General features: G+C 39.8%; 1 protein-coding gene across 3 annotated transcripts in view; it reads left to right on the top strand.

The window, feature by feature from the left end:
- GRIA4 (glutamate ionotropic receptor AMPA type subunit 4) overlaps positions 1-26,806 on the top strand; it is a 289,331-nt gene that overhangs the window by 2,252 nt on the left and 260,273 nt on the right. The gene's annotated exons all lie outside the window — the stretch shown is intronic.

Here is a 26,806-nt window from a genome sequence, read left to right as displayed (position 1 = left end):
GTATACATATTTTAGGATTCAAATTCCATGTTTTTTCTCAGTGGTTTCCCAAGAATGAATTGCCCCAGGAACTAAGAGCACTGAGCAATATTGCTTACAGAGAATTTAAAATAGAAACAGATTGGAGAAGGTTTTCCTGTTCAGTGTGCCTTTAAAATGCATACAATATTTCTTTAGTTTTCTGGGTTCTCACATCCATTTCTTTCATACTTTTAATATATGTGTATTGTATGCACAGCACATTTCACATTTTAGAACATATGGGCTGCCTGTTAAATGTATGTATATAATTCTTTGCTACTCCAAGTTTCAGATGAGCATGTCACCTCATTTAACAAGAAAAGCTTCTATGTTGGCAAAATGGCACCAGTGCATATATACAGAAAAGATTTATGCCCCCCTGAGTGTGAATTCTGTATTAAGCAAGGTATTAGTTGTTTAATGCTAAAATCAACTCCAAATTAAGTAAAGGAGGAAGGAGTTTTAAAAAGTGCTTTTAAAAGTAGATAGAATGATATTAGATCCACCCAAGTGTGTTTCACTGAGAAATAGTGCATTGCATATGACCTTTTGCAGGCGCTGCTCATTTATTATTGACTTAGAATTGATGCAATGGATTTTGAAATATTTTTTGTTTTAGTTTTTGGTTTTGGTTTAGGTTTTTCTAAGCATTTGTACTTTAAATTATAACTAAAAGCAGTTGTCCGTGAATCTGCCTTCACTTCAGTCCTTTCGAATGATTTTAATGGCTGTTATTAAACTTTGAGCCCAAAACTATTGCTACAGTATTAGGTAGAACAATACTGGGTTTAATAATAACTCTGATCTGCATACATTTAAAACTTGTATCTGTGACTGAACTAATTCTGCATATACGACACCAACATTTTAGGTACAAAAAGTATATTCTCTAACTTCCTCTTCATTTAAACTGTTCACAGTTGCTCCTTTAGCTCTCTTTCCACCATCTTCCCCATATGTTATGTTTAGTTTGCATTATTTTAACTGATGAAAAAACGGTTCCTTTATATTTGCTGCTACTTATGGAAAGAGTGACTCAGACCCTGATCAAAATTACAACAAAATGTATAGCGAAGACAGTCTTGCAATTCTAAGCAATTTAGTGATTCATAGATGCTAAATATGGACAATATACAGAAATGAAAAAACAAACAAGTATATGTATATGTAATTATACATATGTCTGTATGCATTTGGTAGCCCCAACTCTGCAGGCCTTATTCAGGCAAATCTCCCACTTAAATCAATATGTATTTTTATCCAAACATTAGTAATTGTATTTATGTCATATTTTACAGTTCTCTATGCCGATAGGTCTAATTGTGTTTCTTGTATTTATTTTTGTCTAAAATATTTGAATAGTGGGGAATATATATATTTTTTTAAAAGTGCCCCTCCCAATGAAGTACAGCCAAACTGACTGACAAATGAATGAACATATCACATGTCCTTTAAGCTAAATATGAGCAGAATCCTGCAAAAATCAATTGTCTGATAGCTGGAGGACACAGGCGTCCATGTGATTGAATTTGTTGGGTTGACAGAGGCTTCCAAACCACAGATGTGTGAGATTTTCTAACCTAATTAAAGATAAAAAGTCTGCATTAAGTAATATCATGGCAATCCATATATATATGTGTATATATGAAATAATACCTCTGTACTAAACCAATGTGGAAATACTGGCTTTGGCTCTTATCATTGTATAGAATTAAATTAGAGCACACATGCCTCAAAATGATACAGTACAATAGGCTTAAAGCTACTGGACTGAAATGAATATTCATGTGAGGTCAAGCGTAAAGATCTAAGACGTGACCAGTTAGCTTTATTTTCATTTCTATTTCAATGCAGAGGTTACTCGTAAAACTGCAGTGTTTGGCCCATTCCATGTATTAAGGACAATAAACAGGACATATTACAGGTTTATGGCTTGTATGTTGGTCAAATCATGGCAAATCATGTGAATATTTTGTTTGTCTTTCCAATAGACTAAAACAGTAGAGTGTCTGCTTCTTATGTACCATGATGTTTATCCAGGAATACTTTTGGAATTAAGATCTTTCTCTGTGTTCAGTTTTATATACATTGTGATGGTCTGTATTTGTTTTGGCTTTTAATAGCCCCAGAACCATCACATTTTTTTTTATAAATCCTGCATTCTTGAGAAACAGGTCATTTTAGCAGACAGATTTTATTGTAGTTCAAATAAAATTGACCTGATTTGCACCAGCGTGGGTTTACCCCCTGTGCTGGTGTCTTATTTAAATCCTATTCATTTCTTTTACATTACATGCATTATTCAGAGAATCTCTTTTACTGACAGAAGGAACTGAAATTATTGCAAAACATGGATCTTACAAGATTTTGACTCATCAGAACATACTAATCGTAAAAAAGCTGTAATATTTGACTAATAGCATACATTTGTTTGCACATTGTATGCAGACAGTTTTGCTTGTGATTAAAGGTCCAACTTCAATTATGTTTCAAATATAAGAGCTATGCATTTATGTTTGGAGCAGATAGTACATATTTATTCCTTAGCTAAATGTAAAGGGACTTCTTTCATTACATGCTATCCTCTATATTTCACTAATGCACTTCAACAATTCTATCGACATAATATGACCATGTTTTAAAGCCATTTGGATACTTTAGAGAAACAGTTGAAATTGTATAATTCTACAAAAAGCAATTTGCCCACCAGAAGTATCCATGTCTTGTGCTGTGGGTATGGATATTCTTCAGCTGCAAAATTAAAATCTCTTAATGAATAGCCAGTCTTGCAATGCTAGTGGAGGACAACGCTGAATCAGAAAAAAGTAACATTGAAAAAGTGTGGTCAACATTTTTCTAAAAATAAAGTCTTTCCTGAGTGAGAGCTTCAGGTTTCCTTCACATGCACTCTTAGCCAGATCAATACATTAGTGATAAGTATCATATTTGCCAAATTGGCCACTCTTCTCCTACCAGACCACGTTATTCTGCTCTTAACCATGACTTTAATCTCAGATAGAGACTATCCAGCAAAGGATATAACTTTTTTTTAAATTAAATATCACCTGGTAAGGAAAAAACAGGAGCTTATTTTCTGTAAGAAAATTCCATAGGTAGGACTAAATTTCCTGTTTCACCAGGAGTTTTAATTTTTGCCGGTTCTTATTTTAGAATGTAGTGCTCCTCACTAATGCAGAATTGATGGCCCTAGAAACAGAGAGGATCTGATACTGTCTCACTGAAATGAACAGAAGCTCACCATTGACTTCAGAGTGCGGGATCGGGCCCCATACAGAACAGACAGGCAGAGTGTATGCTCCCCTGCTCTCACTGGTCTATGAATGTACATTATCCTGACATGGAGCAGTTGGGGCTGGGTGGGTAGTGTGGTGTCTATGCCCTTTCCATGATAGGCCTTTCTGCTAACACTTCCAAAAGGATTACCAAGCGGATTTAATGATAATGGTGGTTTTAAATTGTGGATATCTGTCAATTTGACTTATTTTACATAAGCCACCAAAGAGCCCTTGGGTAGTATCAGCTTTCATTTGCCAAGCTGCCTAGCAATGGGATTTTCATTAAATTTGCTTATTAACTCAGTTTAAACAATTACACCTCAGTTCAGCACTAGGAGTGTAACCATCATTTAATAATCAACTTTGTTTAAAAACATAGTGGTGTTCTTTAATTAGGGATCAAGGCTGCGTGGGACTGACTGGCAAATTACTTATTTTGCCCTCAAGAATAGTACAATATTCCCAATGGCTAAGATCTGGAGTGTACTGAAAATTAGTACTGTATAGGCAAGCTTAAACTGTGGGGGTAAATATTGTGTCAGATGGACAGAAGACTAACTTTGTTGTTAAAATCCTGTTTCAGAAGGATTAGATCTATTACAAAATCCCATTCCAAAATTATTATTTTTTTAGTAAATGAACTTTATTGTAAGTTAGACCCTTATTACTTAAACTGATCTCTCGCATGATTTCTTTAACTATCACTTGCTGGTAGATTCAAAGAATATAGCTGCTATTGACTTTAAGAGGAGTTATGTACACACATGAGGAGAACAAACTCCTCATAGAGCAAATGTTTTAGCTTAAGTCTTTGTTTGCATGCTCTCTGTGAAACAATTCTGCAGCAGACAACAAATCCACCTTCAATCGTTCCACTTTTAAAATAAGGATTTAGTTTTCAAGGTTATTGTCAGGAAAATAAATTATCTGGCCTTCACTAAAACATAGTCAAATTTCCTCAGTGAGAATTCAAAAAGAAACTCGCTTCTGGCATGAAATAAGGCATTCATCATAGCATTCTTCATCTTATTGGATTGACTAAAAGTATAACCTCAGGAGCATTGTTATAGGATACAAAAATCGTTTCATCTTCCTTTTGGAAGATTAGTAGGAAAGATTCAGTTTCTCTATTTCTTCTGCAGATGCCAGTGCAATGCAGTCCCTCTTGCTCAGAATGAACCAGTTTAACAAGTAAATTAAACTGATTCACTTCAGCAATCTCAGGGCACATCTACACTATGGGTGCTACAGCTTCCTGCATTGTCAGACAGGGCCGACGAGGGAGGGGGAAGCCGGTACAAATTACCGGCCCCCTGCGGTCCGGAAGGGGGCCTGGGGCCGGCTTCCCCCCGTCGGCCCTGTTTAGCTGGTCCGCCCTTGCTGGGGGGCCCGAAAAATTTTTTTCACCGGGACCCGAACCCGCTCTCAATGGCCCTGTCGACAGAAGGGGTTTGTCCATCAATGTAGGTAAATCCACGTAACCAAGCAGCAGTAGCTAGGCTGACAGAAGAACTCTTTTGTTGACCTAGATGCATCTGCATCGGGTATTAGATTGGCTTAACTATGGTGCCCAGGGGTGTTATTTTTTCATGCCCCTGAGTGATGTAGCTATGTCAATCTAAATTTTAGGTGTAGACCAGTCAAAAGAGCTCGTGCACTTCATTTTTAGGTCATGATTGTTTTGAGATTGTTCCTGAAAGGGGGAAGCAGTCTGGTTCCATTTCTGAACAATTTGGGATCATTTTGGGTGAATTGTGCTGCTCCCGATTTGAAGCCGGGGAACTTGTCTGGATTTCCAGAATTTACTTCTACTTGATAATACGGAAGCTTCAAATTGCACAGGGGGGAGAATGTGTGCTGAAAGAGCTTAAGCATTTAACTGCAGCATATTTAGCAAATTGCTGCATCACCTTTCTAATCAATGTGAGGCTTTTTAACCATTCTTGCACCAATGGATGAAATGGACCAGCCTTGGTGTGTAGAAGGCTTGGAGTGTACTCTTTAATAGTTGTTTACACTATTCTTTCAGCAATAGCAGCATCATTTACATTCACCAGTTATTTTTATTATTTAAAAAGGTTGGGCCAAATATTCCTCTTGTTTGGGTCTTGTTCCTGCTTGATGTTAATGGGAGTTTTATCATTGATTTCAAGTGATGGCATATCAGGCCTTTACACCAGAGCAAGCCTGATGAAGTCAAAGAGATTACACAAGTGTAACTAAGAAGCAAATTGGAGCTGTGCAGTAGATTTCCAGTCTTGTGTGTGTTGTTGACTTGAGGCTATAATTTTGGACTAGTACTGTACAATATCATGCTCTCTGTTAGCATGTGTAGTACCTTCTACTACTTATACAGGCAAAACTGTACATCAGTTCTCTGTATTAATGTGTGAAGATAGAGGGATATATTCTTATTTCATTTACACCCACTGTAAATCAAGGGTAATTCTACTGAACTCAATGGAATTACTCTTGATATATGTCAGTGTAATTGAGACCAATATCTGGTCCTGAAGGTGCAATGTTTGGTTAATTTCAGGGCTAGCCATATCTCTGTTTGCCAAAAATGTGTGTGTCTTTATGTAGTCTTACATTTTAAAATCATAAGATCTTTCGAGTGGCCTTTAAAAATGGATAATTATTGGTATGATGAATAAACAAGTATTTTATGGTCTGGATTCTCTAAAATGTTGAGTGCCAACAGCTTCCATTGTTAGCCACCTTAGTAAGATGCCAGATTTCAAAGAGAGCATATCTTCTGTTTAATCATCTAAATAGAGACCACATTTTCCAAAGTACTCAGCAGCTACTATAGCTCTCAGTGAGAGCTGCTAGGTGCTGAGTACTTTGGAAAATCTGGTCCTTATGAAAAGTCTTTGACTCTCTGTAGGTCAACTACAGCATCTTAATAGTGTCACTTCCCTGCATGAGCTTTTGTTTCTTTCATATTCTCCCTGAATGGGGAGGCTCCAGGGGAAGAAGTTCAGTCTGTGTGACTTGCTCACATAACTGCTGATTTTTTTTTTTTAAATAGAAGACTGGGGATCTAAGGTGGCAATTGAGTGTCATCTTTATCTTGGCTATACAGCATAGAGACCCAACCTTTCTCCCCTCTTACTAGTTTCTCTTAGAAGTGCTGATTGTGGATAAGTTTTATGTTGACCTCACCAGGGACTATATCATGGCATATTTGTGAGCTGCTACTATTGCTGTTTCTTGGCTAGCTACACTAATATTAACAAATTCCAATATAAAATATTGCCCCTCTTCCTATAGTGCTTATCCTGGCAAAACTCCCCTTGACATAAATTGGAGTTTTACCTAAGTAATGATTGCAGAATTGAGCACATTACTATTAAGCAATAATATGAATCAGATTTTACACAATGTAAACAGGTTCTCTCTGTTTTGATTAAGTGTTTGTCTACTTTTAAAAATGTGTAATATAGATCATTGTTTTCTTGTGTTCCATAGTCCATTTCACCCCTGTATTCATGTTCAATCATTGCTCCTGAAAAACGCAGTCTGGTGCAGTACCTTTCTGTATTCTAAAGTCATGGACATCATGAGCGTGACTGCAGATATTTTCTATAAATACAAATAGAGCACAACAGAAATAAAAAGCACTTGAAAAAGAAAACCCACACAAGCTCATTTATTGGATGCTTTGGTGGAAAGGGGATTTGAACACATTGTGAAAACTAACATTAAATATATTAGCTTTTAGCTATTCAGAACCATTGCAGACCTTCTCTGGGACAGATTCAGTGCCTGCTCCGTTTGCAGTCTTACCACTGATATCAGTGTTTGCACAGTAATCTTTCATGCTCTTAGAGTTTGAACTTAGTTGTAAACTCAGTTTATGATTAGCCGATGAATGGCTGTAGAATAGGTGTTTTAGGGAGGCAGGGAAGCAGCTTGGTTAAGTTGTTGAAGAGAATTCTGACGTTGGGCAAGACAATTAATATGCCTTTGCCTCAGTTTCCACATCTTTTACATGGGGATAATAATACCTACTTTTGAGGTTTTGGGATAAGAGGCAAGGTATGTATGTTTGTATTATTATTATTTATTTTTTATCATATGAGGTACTTACATTTTGACAAACACGCTCCATTTTCTCTTGTCAACCTTTCACTGATATAGAATGACCATCCCATCACACCTCAGAGTGGGATCTGTTTCCTCAGTGGGTGAAATGTTTCATGTAATACATATCCTGGGGAAAAGGCTGTCCTAAATCAAAGGGGCTATAAAATGTAAATTATTATTTGTCCCCAACAGTTTATTATTCATCTTTAACACTCTTAATCGGCAGTGCTAGCATTCATCATACTGATAGTTAATGTGATGTATGAGTCTGGACTATACTGAATTCCTGTCTGGGGAACAATATAGGGTATAAGCAAAAATGTCAGTTATTTAAACACAGATACAATCATGTAAAAAGCATACATAAATATCCATAGCATACAAAAATTATATTCAAAATGTACATTGGTCTACTCAGCCCTCCCCTAAGAAGTTGATGGAGGGCTTAGGAGCCAGAGCTTGCAGATCTTCAGATCCTCCCTTAGTTTTTATGAATGAATCAATGGATTTTCACCTTAAGCCTGTCATTAGTGATTTCCCCAGGCCCCTTTGGACTGGAATGTTTAGGAATCTTTTGCTAGCCATGGACTCAAGTCTTGATCACCACAACTCATTTAAACTCCAAAGTAAACATTTGGAATTTAGGAGCACAAGTCCCAATGAAAGTCAAGGGACTTGTTCTCTTGACGAACTCAGGTGTTTTTCAAAATCATTTTCCCCCCCCAAGTGCCTAAAAATAAGTCCGTTCCAGCATGGCTGCTTCCATTTCAGATTGGTGGTGCACCTGATTAAAGATGAGTCTGCCTAGGTCAGGTCCATGCAACAGTGTAGAAATCTGTTGTGGCCCCAGTTGAGAGTGGCTTAGATCGTGATTTCTTCAATTATTTTGGCTGCTCTCAGTATCCTTGCTGTTCTCCGTCCTGGGAAATTAAAGCAACAAGATAAGAATTACCCTTTTAAAAGAAATATATTTATATGTAAATGTCTATGGTGTGAGCTCTTATAGAAATAAGATGTCTGGTGGAGGCACAGCTGGTTCAAAGCCAGTATGGGATATGCACCAATAGCTTCTGGCCATGTTCTGCTATCAGCAACAGTTCGAACAAAGAAGGGCAATAAAATAAATGGTGGGGGGAGATAGCCATCCACCCTCAAATTATGCTCTTCATAGATTCCTAGATTTTAAGATTAAAATGGACCATTATGATCATCTTGTCCGACTTCTGCATAAGAGAAGCCAAAGAACTTCACCCAGTAATTTCTGCATCAAGCCCATAACTTCTGTTTGAGCTGTAGCACATCTTTTAGAAATAAATCTGAGCTTGATTTAAAGACTTCAGATAATGGAGAATCCGTCATATCCCTGGAAAAGTTATGTCGTCATCCACATGTCATTTTGACGCATCATCCACCATCTCTCCCTTTGCACTGGACATAATGGACATGCACAATAGGAAATAAACTAAAATGTCATTCTGCCTACCAGGTTTGTTATGGGTCTTATATTTAGAGAATTGTAGGTGTCAGCACAACCTTAATCCAGCTGTTGTGGTCCATATATTCTGGACCCTAAAGATCTATAGGTGGTTGGTTGTCTGTATGAATTCCCTGTCCAGAGTCAAAATTGGAGGCTAAGATTTATTTAGTGGCAAGACATTTTTGCCTTGTAGTGGAATAAAAATGTTCCCTTGAGATACACTTCCAGTTGTCCCAGAGAATTGATTTTTTTTCTACCTAAAGCAGGAACATCTCCTAAACCCACAGCACAGATTTCTAGACTAGGAACCATGGGAACAAGAGCTGAATGAATGCATCTGAAGGATATGGATGAATACTCTTGCAAATAAAACAAACTGATCCACATCACCAGTATTCACAACCCCTTTTCCTCACTTATTTGCAAATGTAACCCACCGGTCAGGGTGTGTTACACGTCCCCCTCTTTGTCTGATATGAATCTGTTACATCTCTTAGCTACGGAGCCTTGGTATTCAGCTTAAGATGTGAAGACCTATGCATTTAGTTGTGGAGTCCCTTATTTAATCCCTGGTGTGTCGGACAAGATGACAGCCTGCCCTCAAACATTGTGAGGAATGAGATTTTATACACAAGAGTATTTGCAGAAAGCAAAAGCACAAATAATCGAACACTAGAAGTAACCCCATAGCCATCTTCAAAGATTTGTTGAACTATTCTGAATAGCAAACAGTTTTGTAGGTAGAAAGAGGGACTGACTTTTCCTGCTTATATAGCTTAGGTCATTAAATCAGGGAAATGAAACAATAACTAGCTTTGACCATTGATCACATGGCACAAATAGCAAATCACCAACAGCAAATACTGGCAGAGTCCATTTTGCAAACAATCCAGGGCTAAATTATGTTTGCATAAATTATTCATTAAATAATTATTATTAACACATCTGCAAATATCACGATTTGTTCATGGGTAATTCATGAACAGAAGAAATAGGCTAAATTAATGAAATAATATATTTACAATGAATAATTCATTCAGCTCTGCTAGGAATTCTGCCTGGAGATCTGGACTCCAAAGCACATGTTGTGGCAAATACTTGTCTTCAGCTCTTTAAAGACCTTGTTACAGTCAGGCCTGGTCATTAGGGTCTAATGAGTCTAAGCCCCACCAATAGTGTCACCTGCATAGTATGGACTGTGTACTGCAGGATGCATTACCACCTGCTGCACAGAGTGGCTCCTGGTGAGGCTGGAACGTCTCCGGTCCCTGGAGGCTGCACGTATATCTGTTCCTACTAGTGGACTTCTGGCCTGTAGCATATAAAGCCCAGGCAGGAGAAAAGAGGAGGCACAAAGGGGGGATACAGACTTTGGAGCTATTTGAGATCATATGCACATGCTCCTTGCTGCCTCTGCTCTTGAATTTTCAGACCCAGAAACAAGAGCGGGGGTTCTGAGCTGGGGGAGGTGAGCTTCTGAGTTTGGTGGGTGTCACATGGGTAGGGAAGGAGCTGTGAGCCTGGGGATGGGTTTTGTGGAAGAGCAGGGGAGAGGGGAGGAGTGTTCTGAGTCCTGGGATGTTGGGTGGGGGAGCATTCTGATGTTTGAAAAGACTAAGGAGGAAGGGTGGAAGGGGAATGGGTCACCAGTCCAAAGGGTGATGTGTGGCCAGGTATTTCTGTGCTGAACCAGAGGAATCTGAGGCGATTGGGGAGTTCAGAACTGGACATGTGGATGGGCTGGGTTGGCAGGTTGAGTGCAGAGGGGAATGGAGTGAGCTGGCCAGTGAGGCTGTCAGTTAACAGATGTGTATGTCCACGGGGTGGTAGGATCAGAGGTAGACTGCAGAAGGAGAACTTGGGAATTGGCAAGAATGGTAAAGGGGTGACAGAGGAATAAATAATATTTCCCCCCACTTTTCCCTTTACTGTAAAGGGGCCTAGCTTTTAATTCTGAAATGGGGACAAGCTGTGATAAGGAATGTCAGTGCCCTCTTTACTTCGCACTTCCCCACCGACCTCCCCTGTCCCCCATCAGAATGCTCCCCAGTGGCATCAGCATGTCCGTTTTTCACTTGATCAACCTGCTGAGGATCGTGCATGTGTGTTAGAGAGAATTTGCAAGCAACAACCTCATCATTTATTTTGGGCCCTGGCTGCCAATGGATGCAGCAGAAAAGATTCTTCATGATCTCCCTAATAAGTACTTGAGAGGTGCTGGAAGGTGGCAAAATGGCAGACACCTAGAATTGGTCAAGGGAGGAATTCCCTCTCCCTACACTCCCCCACACACAAACACACACCTAGGAACAGACAGTTCTGTTACAGTTACGGCATACTGTAAAAACATTTTGCAGAATGACATTTTATATTAGGCTTTAGCACAGAGGTCTTGTAGAACAGATAAATTGAGTCCAGATACCTACCAGCATGATGGCATTAGCCCTTTAAGGAACTGGGGGGGGGGGAACAGAGGGTAAAGAATTTGTTTCCCTGATATGCATCGGAAAGAACTGGGGTCTTTGCAAAAGCTCAGAGAAAATTTGCCTGTTTGTGCTTCCTGTCCTTCAGCATCTCTGACTGTCATCTAATGTCTCAGCTTGCTCCCATCTCAGCCAGTCCACCATTGACTCATCCTTGATCAGTATTTTAATATTTTTAAAGGTGCGGATGGATGGTGGTTATACCACAAAAGACAATCTGTACAGATGGATTGGATTTCTCTCCTCCATTCTTCTTTGGGATTCTGACAGATATGGAAGGAGTCCTGCATTCTCATTTCCTGATGAAAGCCCTGAGTGCTCATCATTCTTTCAGTTACTGTTTATGATAGGAATCTTCTGCACTTTAGTTCTGCTGGCAAGCAGAGCTTCAGATCTTAATCGCATTTCCTTTGCCAGCCTTTCACATACTATGCTAAATGGGAAGCTAGTGGAAAGTCATCTGAGCAATCACAATAACAGGATCATAATTATAATGCTCTATACTCATACACAACCTGAGATTAAAATGAGGTCAGTCATGACACTATGCATGTGAAAAGCTGCGGCTTTTCCCTACATTCTGTGGTCAACAGGAGCATCTAATAATGACCATATTGTCTGGCTCCCACTGGGCTTTGGCATCGTCACTTTGAGCCTAGCTGTCAACTTCTTACACTAGTCAGCATTTAGATGCACAAATAAACTCATTAAAATCAGTGGGGCTACTCAAGTGAGGAACTACTTACCAGTGTGAGCAGGGAGGGGGGTTTCACTGCCTGATATTTAAATATGGAGAGATATTAAAGTATATATTGTAACATCTATCTACCTTCATTACAAAGGAGATTCAGTTACAGAAGATATATTCTTCACTCGATTGCATGTGTAACTCCCATTCACATTAATGAGAGTTAAGTATGTGCACCAAGAGTTGTAATCTATAGGATCAGCTATTAGAATATTGTTTTATTAAGCTATGTATTAAGATGATGCACTGCTCCACCCTTCTGTCCTTTCCCAGTCCTTTCTGTCAAAGTAGTCTCCAAGAACTGTTAGAAGTTATTGACTGTGAAAAGCGAGGGGTTTGTACCTACTTCAGTAAGATCCGCTGGGCCCTTTCCCAGCCACAAAAGCATTTTCCACAATTAATTAAAATTTAAAAGTTTAACTTGCATCTACTTTTTGTGGTAACCACAAATGCTTCTCAAAAGTTTGCACTGGTTATTGCAGCAAGTAAACTCAGACGATGATATCCTTAAAAATGTGTGTAATCGTCACAAACTGATGCAATATTTTCCTCTATGAGAAAAAGGTAGCAAAGTGATTTAAAGTCATATATTCGTATTGATATTTAAAGGTATTTTTTTGGAATGGTGCATACCATTCTATTGGTATATTTGGCCTAGGACTTTAGGGCAACCAGCATTCATTGGCTGGCTCAAGCAGCAGCCATTTCCCCTTCATATTCAGCCTGTTCAACTGCTTAGTATGGGAGGGGAACAGGACCATGAACCCTATCCCCTCCCTGCATGCTACTTACCTCCAGCAGCACTGATTTGCAGCAGGTCTTACACTCAGGGGAGTACAAGGGTTGCCACCTTTGGGTACAAGAGACCAAAGTGACAGGTCACCCTGAAGCAAATATTATTTTAATGCGACCCAGAATTCCCTCCAGCATTTTAGGAAAGGGTTGTCTGTGGGGTAGGCTACAGGAAAAATTAAGCAAGTAGATGAGAATCCAAAATGTTTGAATACCTTAAAAATTCTTGTGAATCCTTAATTTTGGAATTATCTTGGACTGATCTAAACATATAGGAGATGCCTTGAAGGAAGAGAATTTTAGAGCATGATGGGTCTTCCATCGATAGGTGTTTGGGAGGAAATCCCTAATACCACCCGAAAGGTGTATATTTGGAGGAAAATTGTTAGATGCAAGTTATTGTCAAGTTCAGGTTGGAATTATTGTTGCAAAAAGCTTGTGTAGATGTGTGGCCAAGAGGGAGCTGTCTCTCTGCAGGAGTTTTTACACTTCTTTCAGCTAATTCAAAGATCCAAATACTAAATCTAGCACTCAGGGAGAGCTTGTGGATTTATGACAGTCCCTGAAGGACTTTGGCTCACAGCTATTCATATAGGTAATTTATAAAATTTATGATAGAAATAATAATTCTGCGATAATATTCTTCATTTTGCTTTTTCAGCGCACAGTGTGTGAGAGAACAAAACCAAATGGAAATTTCTTAGACAAAAACCTGGGCTCAGTTTTGCTCTTGCTTTAATCCAAAGTAGTTCCATTGACTTCCTGGGGGTTATTCAGGATTTATAATGGTGTGATGGAGAACACAATTCGGCCCATAGATGCAACATGTGTTGTTCAGGTATATTGTATTTTGTGCAGGGATCTCTCTAACAGGTTTTTTTTTTTTTTTTTTTTTTTAATGAAAAACTTACCAGTGATGGTGCTGGGACACTGCCCTTTCCTTCTTTCTACTCTCATTCTCTCAGATATCTTACATGAATATTTGGAGCATTGACTAACCCCAGTATGTGTTATTCTTCAAAGAGTGTCTAGGATCCTGTGTGGAGAGAACAGGGCTACTAGGTCTAAAAAGGAGCTGTTTAAGGAATGGTTGGGAGCATGGCTGGATCAGGTCTCTTGCCTACAGTGAATCATAGCTGGCCCTACCCTTTCCTTGCTGGGAACCTTCCCGCCATCTCAAACTGCTCTCCCAGCATGACCAGCTTTCCTCTGATATCTGGTTCCTCCCTGCTGACTCCTACAGAATCCAGAGAGGAGGCAGGACTGGCATGGAGTGAGGTACCAGCAAGGATCTGGTAACTTGAGCAGTGCCAACAACGTGAACCCATTGGCTTGTTGGAGGTGTGATGTTACTTTGATGCTCCCGAGTGGCAGGAATGGCAGGGGAGGACCTCTCCAGGAGAGGGAAAAGTGGAGAAGGACTGGGCAAGAAGATACAGTTGCTGGCAGGGAGATGGGAGCCATATCTCCCTAGCTCCCACTCCTCATCTTAGAACCCAAAGGAGGAGGAGTCAGTCTTAGGATCCTACGAGTAATAACTAAACTGAATTTGAATTTCATCTGAAACAACGCTAAATAAAACAAATGAAACATTTGTCATGGCACATTAATGACTGAGACAAACTTAAATGCAACCATGAAGGACTTTCTCTACAAGGGAAAAGGGCACTGTTAACAGAGAGCATTTGAATTTGAATTTGTGGCTAAGGTAGTCTTATTTAAATAGACAAGCCATGACCGGAAGGAAAATCCTGATTCAGAGGAGAAGGGTGGAAGAAGACATTTAAGAAAAGATAATTTGTGTGATTGTTAAATCAGGTAATGAGAGTGAAAAATCTAAAACATAGTAGTATTAGGAATAATAGAAAATGCCTCAATATCAGGAGATGGTCAATGGGAGTTTTACTTAAGGTAAGGGCTCAGGTAGGATCTCAGGATCTGTTACATTATGAAAAATACATAGTTTCTATATTTTTTAAAAAATGTTGACTTTTAGGATTCTAAAAATAAACAAAATGGGGGATCACCGATACAACAGAGATTTTTAATTTCTGCAAGAAACATACCGGGATGAGTGTTGCTCTGGATTGATGCCATTTCATGGCTCATTAAAGGCATGAGGAGATGTTGCTGCTTCACCATCGCACCTTAGATGTGGCAGTGATCCAGTGCAGTGCATGTGCCATAGTGCTGCATGATTCTGTTATTGCTGTTTCTGTCCCTAGTTCAGCTTTATGTTAGAATGTATTTACCTATGAATTATGTCACGGCTTAAGAGTAGTGTTTATGGTATTATCAAACTAATGGGCCAAATTCTGCATAAGAACATAAGAACGGCCATACTGGGTCAGACCAATGGTCCATCTAGCCCAATATCCTGTCTTTTGACAATGGCCAGTGTTCATTCAGAGGGAATGAACAGAACAAGTAATCATCACCTGATCCATCTCCTGTCGCCCATTCCCAGCTTCTGGCAAACAGAGGCTAGGGACACTTGGTTGTGTTGATGTAAATCCTGAATAACAGCATTGAAGTCAGCAGGAGCTGTTCCTGATTAGGGAATACCAGATCAGGACTTAGCTAAAGCCCATATTCTGCCACCCTTACTGGTGTTGAGTACTATCTTACCCTGTGGACCATCCCACTGATTTCAATGAGCCTGTGTCCAGCATAAGGAGCTACTCAACTTGCCCCAGGGGTCTACTTAGAGTAAGGTGCTAATAAGCATGCATAAGGATGACAATATCTGATCTTAAATAGGTGCCCTAACCTATAAATACTACTGATCCCACCGTTTACTGCTATGAATAGTCTAATTAAAGTCATGATAGGAAGCACAGGCTGGATAACAAGTAATTTCTGAATCAGACCCTAAAAGTAGGTGATTTCTATTGCTTGTTTAAGTGATTTGAAATTAAAGGCAGTTAAACAACAACTCTGGGGTTAATATGATGTTGCCATGTCTTAAGCGTGGAGCTGTTAAGTTCTTCTACCAAGATTTCTTGAAATGCTGCCAAAAGACCAAGAGAGCTCTGTACTTTGCCTGTAACACAGAGCAACAGCTTTGTATCACACATTTATTGTGCACTTGCGTAGCGAAGACTGTAAATACCAGCTTTTAATTATCAAGTATATTTATAATTCATTAATATGAAGTAGATAAACAGACAGTGCTCGGTTTGGAATGCAAAAGGGATAAATAGAAAATAGTTGGCTGCATAGATAATAGGCTAGATATTGATGTAGAGCAAATGTGGGAGTTTTATTTCCCTTAATTTTGCTTTGCCACAGTTACTGGTTTGAACTCTGAAATGTGACTGAGGGAGAGGTGTTTAGAGTGAAAGTAACTTACACTGCTGTAAATGTTGTCTTCTGAAATTAAGATTTAAATTCTTTGTGAATATAAGAGCAAAAAATGAAAACATGAGTTAATGTAAATAAGATTGTCAACATTTATTGTAATAGATGAAAGACCTGTAAGATTTTATTATATTCCCTAATAAAAATATGTCTTTAATGAACTTTCATTTAAACCTTTAGATATTTTGAATAAAATTATTCATGAAGAAAATGTTCTAGGAGAGTACTATTACGACACAATTCAGTTGCCCTTATGATAAATACATATGCCCACATTTACAAATTTGAGTTTCTATAATTTAAGTATCTGAATCCATATTTAGGAATCTAAATAAGGCCCTGATCCTGCAATCACTTAAATACACACATAACTTTACTCACATGAGTAGTGCCAATGCCAATGAAGTGTTTTTTAAAGCTGCCCCAGCATTTGCAGCTGTCACTGATGTCAGTGGGAGTCTGCAGGTGCTCAGCTCTTTAGAATATCAAGTCATATAGGTGCCTAAATATGGATTTAAGAGTGAGATTTTCAAAAGCACCAGGGGACTTGTGCTCCTACATTTAGGAGCTTTTGAAAATCCCATCCTAACTGCCTAACTTTAGGCATCTAAGTTTGAAATGTTGACACGGTGAATTATAGGGATTTGCTGCCTCTTTTTCTCACATATATACATCATGGGCTACCTTAACTTTTGAATTAAATTCAAAGCTGTTGAATCAGCATCTGAGGGAAATAATACATGCAATATATCATACATGCAGCTTCTTAGTTGAGCCTGGATAATGGAACATGCTGTTATCTAACCATCAGGCTGGCTTCAGTGGAGCAACTGACTGTAAGAAAATGACAAGTAGCTAATTTTAGCTGATTAGAAATGCTCCTTGTGAATTCTTTTTGACCTAAAGATGAATATAAACTGAACCACTGCAATATACATGACCGTGCCTTCAATTATCAGCATCAGCCAAATGTAGCGTTTAACCTGTGAGTAGATAAGGGAGATGGGGATATAAAGTGAAAGCTTCCAACTGGGTTATAATTAAGACTACAATTCTAACATGGAAATTTCTAGTAAGTTTCACTTCAGAGCTATGGGAAAAGTGATAAGTCATGGAAAAGTCATCAAATAATGTAGTTTTCATGACAGCAACATACACAAGCATATAGTCAGGTACTGAAAGGTTAGGCCTGGGGAGGGGAAGTTGGAGAACAGGCCCACCCTGTGGTCACTCCATAGCAACGGCTCCTGTCCCATGGGGCTGGGCCTGGTTCCCCACTTCAAGTGTTACAACCTGGTACACAGGGTTGCAGCACAACTCGGGTTTGACCTATCTGCCCCTCTGCCTCCATTTACAGCGGAGTGGATGGGCCAAACCTAATTGGCTCTTCATCTCCATGCTCCAGGTTACAGCGCCACTCAATCTGGGGGCCTAATGAAATGTGGTTTTACAGCTGCTTCCAAAGTTTACTAATGTTATTCAAAATCATGATTTCTGTGACCATTGTTACCTCCATGATAAAATCATAGCCCAAATTATAATGTAATGTTCTTTCAACAGACGTCTCATGTACAGCATATTATATTTGCAATATAGGATACATTTTCAATGAAAAATACATATCGTTTAGAAATTCTCTGTCTGGATTCTCCAAGGAGCCAAAGAGAATTAGACACCCAGTTCCCATTGAAATTCATGGGGATTTGGGAATCTAATTCCCATAGCCTCCTTTGAAAATCCCAACCTATAAAGCTACATTTACAATCTTTGTTACCCTTTGTCTAGGAATGAGATTTTTCCCAATGTGATTATATTAAAAATTGTTTTCTGCTTTTCAAGTATCTTTCATTTGATGATCTCAAAGCTCATTCATTATGTGAGTCTCTCTCTGCGCACGCCAGTCAGGTAGGGATGGGATAGAAGAGATCATCTCACCCACCAAAGAAATCCAGTCAACTGCTGAGTGGAACATAGTTGTTAACGATGCAGAAAAGTACATAAAAGTTTGGGGCAGGACTTGTGTCTTCCATTTCGGGTGTTTTCTGGGTGCTAAAGAACATAATAACATATGACTGGAAGGGACCTCCTGGATCATCAGGTCTGGTCTTCTGCTAATGCAGGTAATCTTTTCATATAATCCCATTCATAAATTTATCAAGCTGTTATCAACCTGTCAGGCAGGGGCTCCAATATTTAACTCCAGGATGATCTGTAGAACATACAGGCAATAAGATGACTTCTCCATCCCCACTGCCATAGGAAGCAGTGCAGATCTAGGCCATCTCCTAGGGTTCAGAAACTAGGAGCCTGATTTTCAAAAGTGCTGAGCACTCTCCACTTCATTTGAAGTCCAATGGGAGATGTTGGTGGTCAGCCCTCTGAAAATCCAGGCCTAGATTTTGCTCACAAAACGCATTTTCTCACAAAATGCAGCCACTCCCTATTAAATTGAGCTAAAAGACATCTGGTGACCCATCTAATATGGGGTAGGCTCAGCCAGTCAGGAAAACTGAGATCATATAAGGTGACTTCAACCGTTTGAGTTCTGCTTTAGTTGCAATCTGGGAACATAAAACACACTTTAAAACTCACTTCAAAAATGTTAGGATGTCTGGAAAGTTCAAAAAATAAACTGTCCAACTTGACAGGCTGTATGTTCACAGAATCCCCCAAGACACAGAAATAGGCACAATGAGCGTATTTAACTCTGTCAGATTTGCCACAGTTCTATGTGCCAATGAGAAAAATATGTCATCATACCCAGATTTTCTCAACAGCAGCAAGCTGTTATTGTAATAATTGACAACAAATGAAAAACAGAACAAAAAACCAGTGTGTTTAAACTACTGTACTCAGCTTTGATGGTTATTTCATGTCCTACCTTTAGTCCCTTTTTTCTTACAGCTTTTTATGGGGCATTTTTGTACACCTCTACCCTGATATAACACGACCCGATATAACACGAATTCGGATATAATGCGGTAAAGCAGTGCGCACTCCGGTGGATCAAAGCAAGTTCGATATAACGCGGTTTTACCTATAACACGGTAAGATTTTTTGGCTCCTGAGGACAGCGTTATATCGAGGTAGAGGTGTACTTATGAATTTAAATGAACTGATAGCTATCAAAACTGAAAGCATTGATTTGTCCAAAATAGAAGTGCAAAGCATGTGGGTACATGTTTTGCTTTATAAGGAATTACATTGTAAATTTAACTAGGGGTTGCCAGGTGTCTGGTTTTCGACTGGGCCATTAACAGTCTGGTTGCTGAAGTTGGCAGGCTCCCTGCGGCTCCCAGAAGCGGCGACATGTCCGTCTGGCTCTGAGGCGTAGGGGTGGCCAGGGGAGCTCCGTGCGCTGCCCCCACCCTGTGCGCCAGCTTTGCAGCTCCCATTGGCTGGGAACCGCAGCCAATGAGAGCTGTGATGGCAGCGTCTGTGGGTAGAGGCAGTGCGTACTGCACAAAGCCGCCTAGCCACCCCTGTGCTGCTTCTGGGGAGCCCCCCGAGGTAAGCGCTGCCCAGAGCCCACACCCCCTCCCACACACCAACTCCCTGCCTGAGCCCAGAGCCCCCTCCCACACTCTGAACCCCTTGGCTCCACCCCCCAGCCCAGAGCCCCCCAAACCTTTCATCCCAGAGCCTGCACCCCAATCCTCTGCCCCAGCCTGGAGCCCCCTCCCACACCCTGAACCCCTTATTTCTGGCCCCACCCCAGAGCCTGCACCCCAAGCTGGAGCCCTCACCCCCTCCTGCACCCCACCCTCCTGCCCCAGCCTGGTGAAAATGAGCGAGTGAGTGAGGATGGGGGAGAGCGAGCGACAGAGGGAAGGGCATGGAGTGAGTGGGGAGCAGGACCTCCGAGAAGGGGTGGTGTAGAGGTGGGGCCTCAGAGAAGGGGCAGGTTGACAGTGTTCGGTTTTGTGCAATTAGAAAGTTGGCAACCCTAAATTTAACGATTCTACATTTTAAAAAATTATATACAAGTAAATGTCCTTGAGTTGCATCCCACAGAACATCTGATTTCCTACCTTTTCAACATAGCCTCATTTATAGGCAGTACAGCCATATCATGGTGATAATACTTAGTTCTTACAGGCCTCAGTCAAGCAAAGTATTTAAACACATGACTTGAAGTCAGTGCAACTAAACACATGCTTAAAATTAAGAATGTGTTTAAGTGCTTTGCTGGATCAGGACTATATATCACTTTTCCTCTTGATGTCTCAGTGATTTACATAGGAAGGCAAGTATTTTACAAATGGTGAAACTGAGGCACAGAGAGGTGTAATGACTTGCCTAAGGTCACACAGCAGGCCAGTGGCAGCATCAGAGAAAGAACCCCAATCTTCTGACTCCCTGATAAGTACCCTGCCAACTGTACCACACTGCAGAGCCATCCCCTTAACTCAATATATGCTATATGTCCAAAGGCACTTACGGAACTAATTAACCCTTGAGTTGTATGCTTTACTTTAAATTCAGTGCAAAGGTTGGTTTCCACATTGAAAAACAGGAATGATCAATTATTTAAAGAGCAAACACATTTTATAAAATGACAAATATTTAAGTACCATTAAATCCATAAATATACATGTATGTATACATGATTTCTTTGTGTATTCTTTTGGTGCACAGGTTACACAAATCAGTATTCCTGGCAAGGTATTTTGTTTGCCATAATGAAATTTAAAAAGTAGTTAGCTTTTAAGTACGTGATGTATAATATTTTATTGTTTGATTATTGAGCCTTCGTCAGTGTTTCCCAACGTGTGGGGGGGCACTGCACCTGGCATAAAGGACTTGTTGAGAGATGACCTCATGCTGGACGAACCTCTCAATTGTTCTCAAGAGTAAAAGCCAAGAATGTTGTTTTTCGTTATTTTTTAAAATCTGTTACAGTTGCAGAGAAAACATGAAATGAAAGTATCTGGTGCAGACATCTGCCTGAGCTTGCAGCCAGCCAGAAACAATAGCTCTGAGTGTTAATTGCCCCATTCATTTCAACGGGTGCTAACTCAGATGCCAGTGATGACACTTTAAATGTCAACAATGTTAACTATTTCTCTACTAATAAATACAAATAAGAAATGAGAGGAAGTATATTAGAGAGATCTAAAATAAGGGAAGGACTTTTAACAACACATGGTGAAGCAGAAGATGGGGCACAGTTGGTTTCATTTTCCTGCAGGGGACTCAACTTTCAAAAGTTTGGGAAGTACTGGGTTAAGTGAAAAGCTATATGTGGCAAGACTTTGGGCTGGTCTACACTGGGGGGGGGATCGATCTAAGATACGCAACTTCAGCTACGAGAATAGCGTAGCTGAAGTCGACGTATCTTAGATCGATTTACCTTGGTTCCTCACGGCGCGGGATCTATGGCCGTGGCTCCCCCGTCGACTCCGCTTCCGCCTCTCGCTCTGGTGGAGTTCCGGAGTCGACGGGGAGTGCGTTCGGGGATTGATTTATCGCGTCTAGACGAGATGCGATAAATCAGTCCCCGATAGATCGATTACTACCCTCCGATCCGGCGGGTAGTGAAGACGTACCCTTTAATTCTCAGTCACGTGTCCTACTTTACACACACTAATTGGCCTGAGTCTCCCACTGCCTTCTGCCTTAAGTACCTATTTATGCTTGTGCAAAGTGGGTAGTGAAAATGTTTCCCAGTCAGAATGGCAGTGTTTTTTTCACCCACTTTGCAAAGATGCAGATGATGGCACAAGGTGCAAGGCAGGAGAGCATCGGGCCCTAATGGGACTGTTAATACCTCAGTGCACATGTAATCGTTAATGGGAGATGTGCATGGGCATCAAGAGGAAAATATACCCCCTTAAACTCATAAACATCAAAGTCTCTTTAGTTATTACTGATTATGAGCTTCAATTTCTTTTACTCAAGTAAAGCATAGATAATTAATGATTTTGTGTTCTGATTAGAAAATTAACATTGCTAATACCATTACTAGATAACTGAATTTTGGTGTTATAAAAGCCTTTTGAAATGTGATTTGACAGAGCATATATCAGATTAAATTGGATTGATTATGGGAGTTTTGAAGTTGTTGATTTCTTTGAGAACAAATGCTTCTGTTAATGAAGCATTATATTATAACAGTAACCATTAATAGCACTATTTTGCTCAGCCCACAGCCCATTAACCTGAATGGGTAATAAAGTGTATAGAAGTAGACACAACAGGAGCAGCACAAGGTAGAACACTCAATGAAATCTGCTATGCACCTCATTATGCAGACCTAATTTAGTGGGGCAAAGGGTGTCTGTGTGTACTAGTTAGCTTGCACTAATCAGACCTGTTGCTTTTGGGGCTACACAACACTCCAAGGACATCAGGGAAGAAGGAATGCCATGAATGGCTAGTAACACTGGTGGACTGTAGTGAGAAGAGCATCAAGCAGAGGGATGGTGCATTGCACATATTCTGCTCCAGGAGAGACTGAGCTTCCAGAGCTTCCTTGGGGTAAATAGCATGTCCCAAAATGTATTGAGACAGCTAACCATGTGTATCCCTCCACAGTCCCATTTGGACAGCTACATTTCTACCTGGAGGCCCACAGTAGCTGCATTCCATTCTTGGGCGCCAAACAGACAAAAAATGCAACTTCTAGAAAGGTGGTTGTTGGCCTCCACAGCATCGTCTAGTGACTTACTGCACATTGGAGAGTTCTGTTCACTTCTTTCCTCAGCAATCCCCAAACTTCCCTTTTCTTGAATGCAAACCACAACCCAGTTACCCAAAGCCACCAGTGCCTTCAAAGGATGGTTAATTTGGGGGTTAATCTATACAACATCTGTTAGTGTAACATCTACACAGCTGTTTACTAAGTTCTAATGTATTATCTCTGTGAAATCCCATAGATAATATGCAGCGCTTAAACTGTTGGATATAACTGCATAGATATAACTGAGGGCCTGATTTGGCCTGCGGAGCTTTTGTTACTGGGGGTGATGCATGAACAAGTTTGCAGAGCTGGCAGTCGGAAAAAGCATCTTTTGAGAATATTGGATAAGGGAGTCAATATGAGATGACAAATATGGAGCCCTATGATTTTATCTTTAGAATTACTTTTGAGAATAGAAATTCACTATAAAAAACAGGTTTTCCTAAATCAGCAGCTACCCAGCTTGGTATTCTGGGAGATCTGGAAGGGGAGTAGCCTGCAGGAAAAAAACATACTGGTATGGGAGATGCATTAAATTGTTATCATTTTGCCATTTCTGCTCTGCTATATATAGGAGATAAGATGAATTCTCTTATTTTGATCTGTGTATTTTTTGGGGCAGCTGGCAGGTTGGGAATGTAAAAAATAATGCACTTTAAGGAAGTTTCTATTTATTTACTTGTCCCGAGCATCAAGGGCTTGACCCTGGCTGCGGATGGCTGAACCTGATCTCAGTAAAGATTAACAGGGCTGAAAGCAACAACCTGAGTCAACCTTGTGTGCCTGTGTAACACTGATAAGACTGTGTGTTGCTCTGTCCAGTGCTCTTATTGAGAGAATGTGCATTTATTTAATTTCCTAGTTCTATCAGCCAATTTCCTGTTTATTTTATTACTTTCCAATAAACATTTTCTTGGTTTTGTCAAGCTCCTTCCTAACCCACAGCCTAATTCAAATTACTTGTTAACAGGTTGCATTTATGGCCCTGGAGCATTAAAATTCTGCCAGTGCTGTAGGCTAAATGTCATTGGATTACTAGTCCAAAGAGTGCACCATTTTTACAGGACAAGTGAAATACGAAATCTCCATGAAAGTATAGAGAAGGCTTCAGTTCAATACCTCCTCTTCAGAAGCAGCTGTCTCTTCAGTAATAGGCCTGAGGCCCCTTTCATGGACACTGGCTTAACATTGGTGTGACGACTTTGGCTGTAGTGGCGTTAGTTTGTATTTACACTAGATTGAGAGGGGGAGAATCAGGTCCTTGTACCTCCTTTGAGCAGGTCTTGATTGTCAAGAGTCTGTCCTCCATCTTAAACAGTTCTCTCCAAACACAAACCAGCACTTGCAGCAGAGCAGGACCTAGAAACACCTGAGCTTTCAGTTATGCGTGCGCACACACACACACACACATATACTCACACATGGACTTCAATCTTGTTTCCTTCTAGTATAAATGAAAGGAAATTGCTCTAAGGTAGGTAGGGCAAGTGAAACAGGGCAAGGAAAAAAGGTATATGGGAAAAGACAACAAATGCTGGAAGAAGTTTGAATACCCTTCTCTAGCCTACTCTGTCGGAAGTTAAGAAAGGAGAACAAAAGGGGCAGGGGAAGGGAACTTGCTGACATAAGCTAAATAAGAATATAGGAAGAGCAACTCTTCATCACTCATGCCCCCTTGTGCACTTTCTTCCTTGAGTTGCCAAATCTGTGATTCTGAGACAAATAATTAGCTGCTGGTATTTGCCAATTTAAACTTCATACTAAAGGCCTTATGGTACTACCAATTCCTCAGAGCAGATCCCCAGCAATTTGATTTGATTTATGAGTTCAAAGGTTTGACACCAACACCTGTATCTTGAGTATCCATTGTGATGCTCCCATCCTATAAAAAGTGGGCTCTCCAGATATATGTATTGTCAGCTCATAAAAGGGGAGTTACCCACCTCTTGGTTAACAGTAACACTATCACAACACTAAGCTACATTAAACCACTGGAAGGATGTGGAGCAGAGTGGTTAGCCTTAGCTGTAACAACTTGCACTCTTTACCTACCTCATCTGTGAAGTCATTAGGGAATTGTCTGGCTATTTATGATTTTCTCAACTGCCCATTCCATCAGAAATTCAAATGCAAAATCTAGCACTCTGGAATATTGTTGATCTGTGACATTCCCTGGAAGATTTGGTATTGATAAAAATAGATTAAAATGAGATATAGATAATGAAGTAACATTGTCTGTGAGAATTTTGCTCTACATTAGATGAACGATATTAGAGGAAAGCTACTTATTTTCCTCACACCAGCACTCTGAAATTTCAAAAGATCAGAATCATCTCAGAACTATATTTGACAGCTAATTTGGGATCATCTTTTAAAACTTTGTAATTCTAAGATAAACAAATTGGATGCAATTTAAATGGGTTTTACCATGTTGTGCATGAGTGAATGGAAATTGCTTCTGCAAAAAGAAAGAAGCATCTAGCATTTTCTGGCATGAAGTCTGTCATGTCAAATACATTGCTCAGGTGTGATGTAATGTTCAAAACTTACTGTATAATGTTGCAATTAACTATCAGATATATAGTATTGCTTGGATATCAAAAAGGATGTGGAATCAGTTCCCTAGTGAAGTAGTGGAAAGCCCATTGTTTGTTTTAATCTGGATGACCAAAACACTTAATACAGTGTAGGAAAAATCATGCATTGGAAGAGAGAGAAGGCAACTAGATGGTCTAATAGTTATTTATCTCTGATTTGTCATGTTATCCTCAAATAGGAAAATATCCACTTTTAGGGAAGAAAATTACTTGATAGCTAGTTGTGTGTTCTGAGGCCAGAAGAAGCCCCTGAAATTACCAATAAATGTTAAAATCTAGTGTCAGATGTGGGTCTAGTTGTTGTTTGAATGATGACCATTTGTTTTGGAAAGGCAGCTTTGCAAACCCTTTTCCAAGCCAGACCCAAACAGTAAGAAAAATGAGCCAGATCTTCACCTGGTGTAAACTGACATAGCTAAGGCTGTGGCCTCATGTGGTTGTAAATTGGCATGACAGGTGGAAAATCCACCAAAGCCTTCAGCTTCACTTTTTTTTTCCTGTACAAAACCGGCATATGGCCCTTAATGGAATCTTAATTTTCAGGACCCTAGTGTAAATCTTGAAAGGAATCCTAGCTAAAGATCTTTGCCAATAAGCCGTAACTACTCAATCTAGTTTTCTGAAAATGTGCATTAAATAGTTGCCCTCCAGTTGTGATGATTTGTGAGATATAGGTAATGGATTAGTACAATCAGATACAACATATGCCTTGAAAGACCAATTACATCACTTCCAAGATTCCTTGTAACCACATGGGATGTAAAAAAAAAAAAGTTTGAATTCTTTTCAACAGGCTAGCTTCTGGTTCTGCGGGCACTGGATAAGCAAGATCTTATATCAAGTCTCAGAAAAATTAGACAGATGTATTAGTAATCTTACTCTAGTCTGTGTGCTGACAAGCAGTGCATGAATAATGAAGAAGTCTTTCCAACGTGACCCTATTAGTGAGCAATAATGAACAAAAATGTGCATTATCAGTCAATAGTAGGTACCAGAATTAGGATAAAGAGAAGGCAAATTGAGCTGTTAAGTATGTGTATGTAACATTTTAACCAACTGAGGTGGAAGAGAAGGAAATAGGACATCTGTGGTATTCCTGTATATTTGCAATTTAAATGGAAATATTTTTTCAGGTCATATAGTGTGCTTTTTGACTGTAAAGACAGGCACAGTCAATCTTTGAAGTTTTATACATTTTTCTTGAAAAAATAACCCTCTTCATGCTTTCATGCTCTCCTAAAAAGGTAATGAAAATATT

The sequence above is a fragment of the Emys orbicularis genome, chromosome 1 (genome assembly GCF_028017835.1).
Source record: "Emys orbicularis isolate rEmyOrb1 chromosome 1, rEmyOrb1.hap1, whole genome shotgun sequence".
In the NCBI taxonomy this organism is placed as follows: Eukaryota; Metazoa; Chordata; order Testudines; family Emydidae; genus Emys; species Emys orbicularis.
The sequence above is the reverse complement of the archived record's forward strand: the minus strand, read 5'-3'. Positions and strand labels throughout refer to the sequence as shown.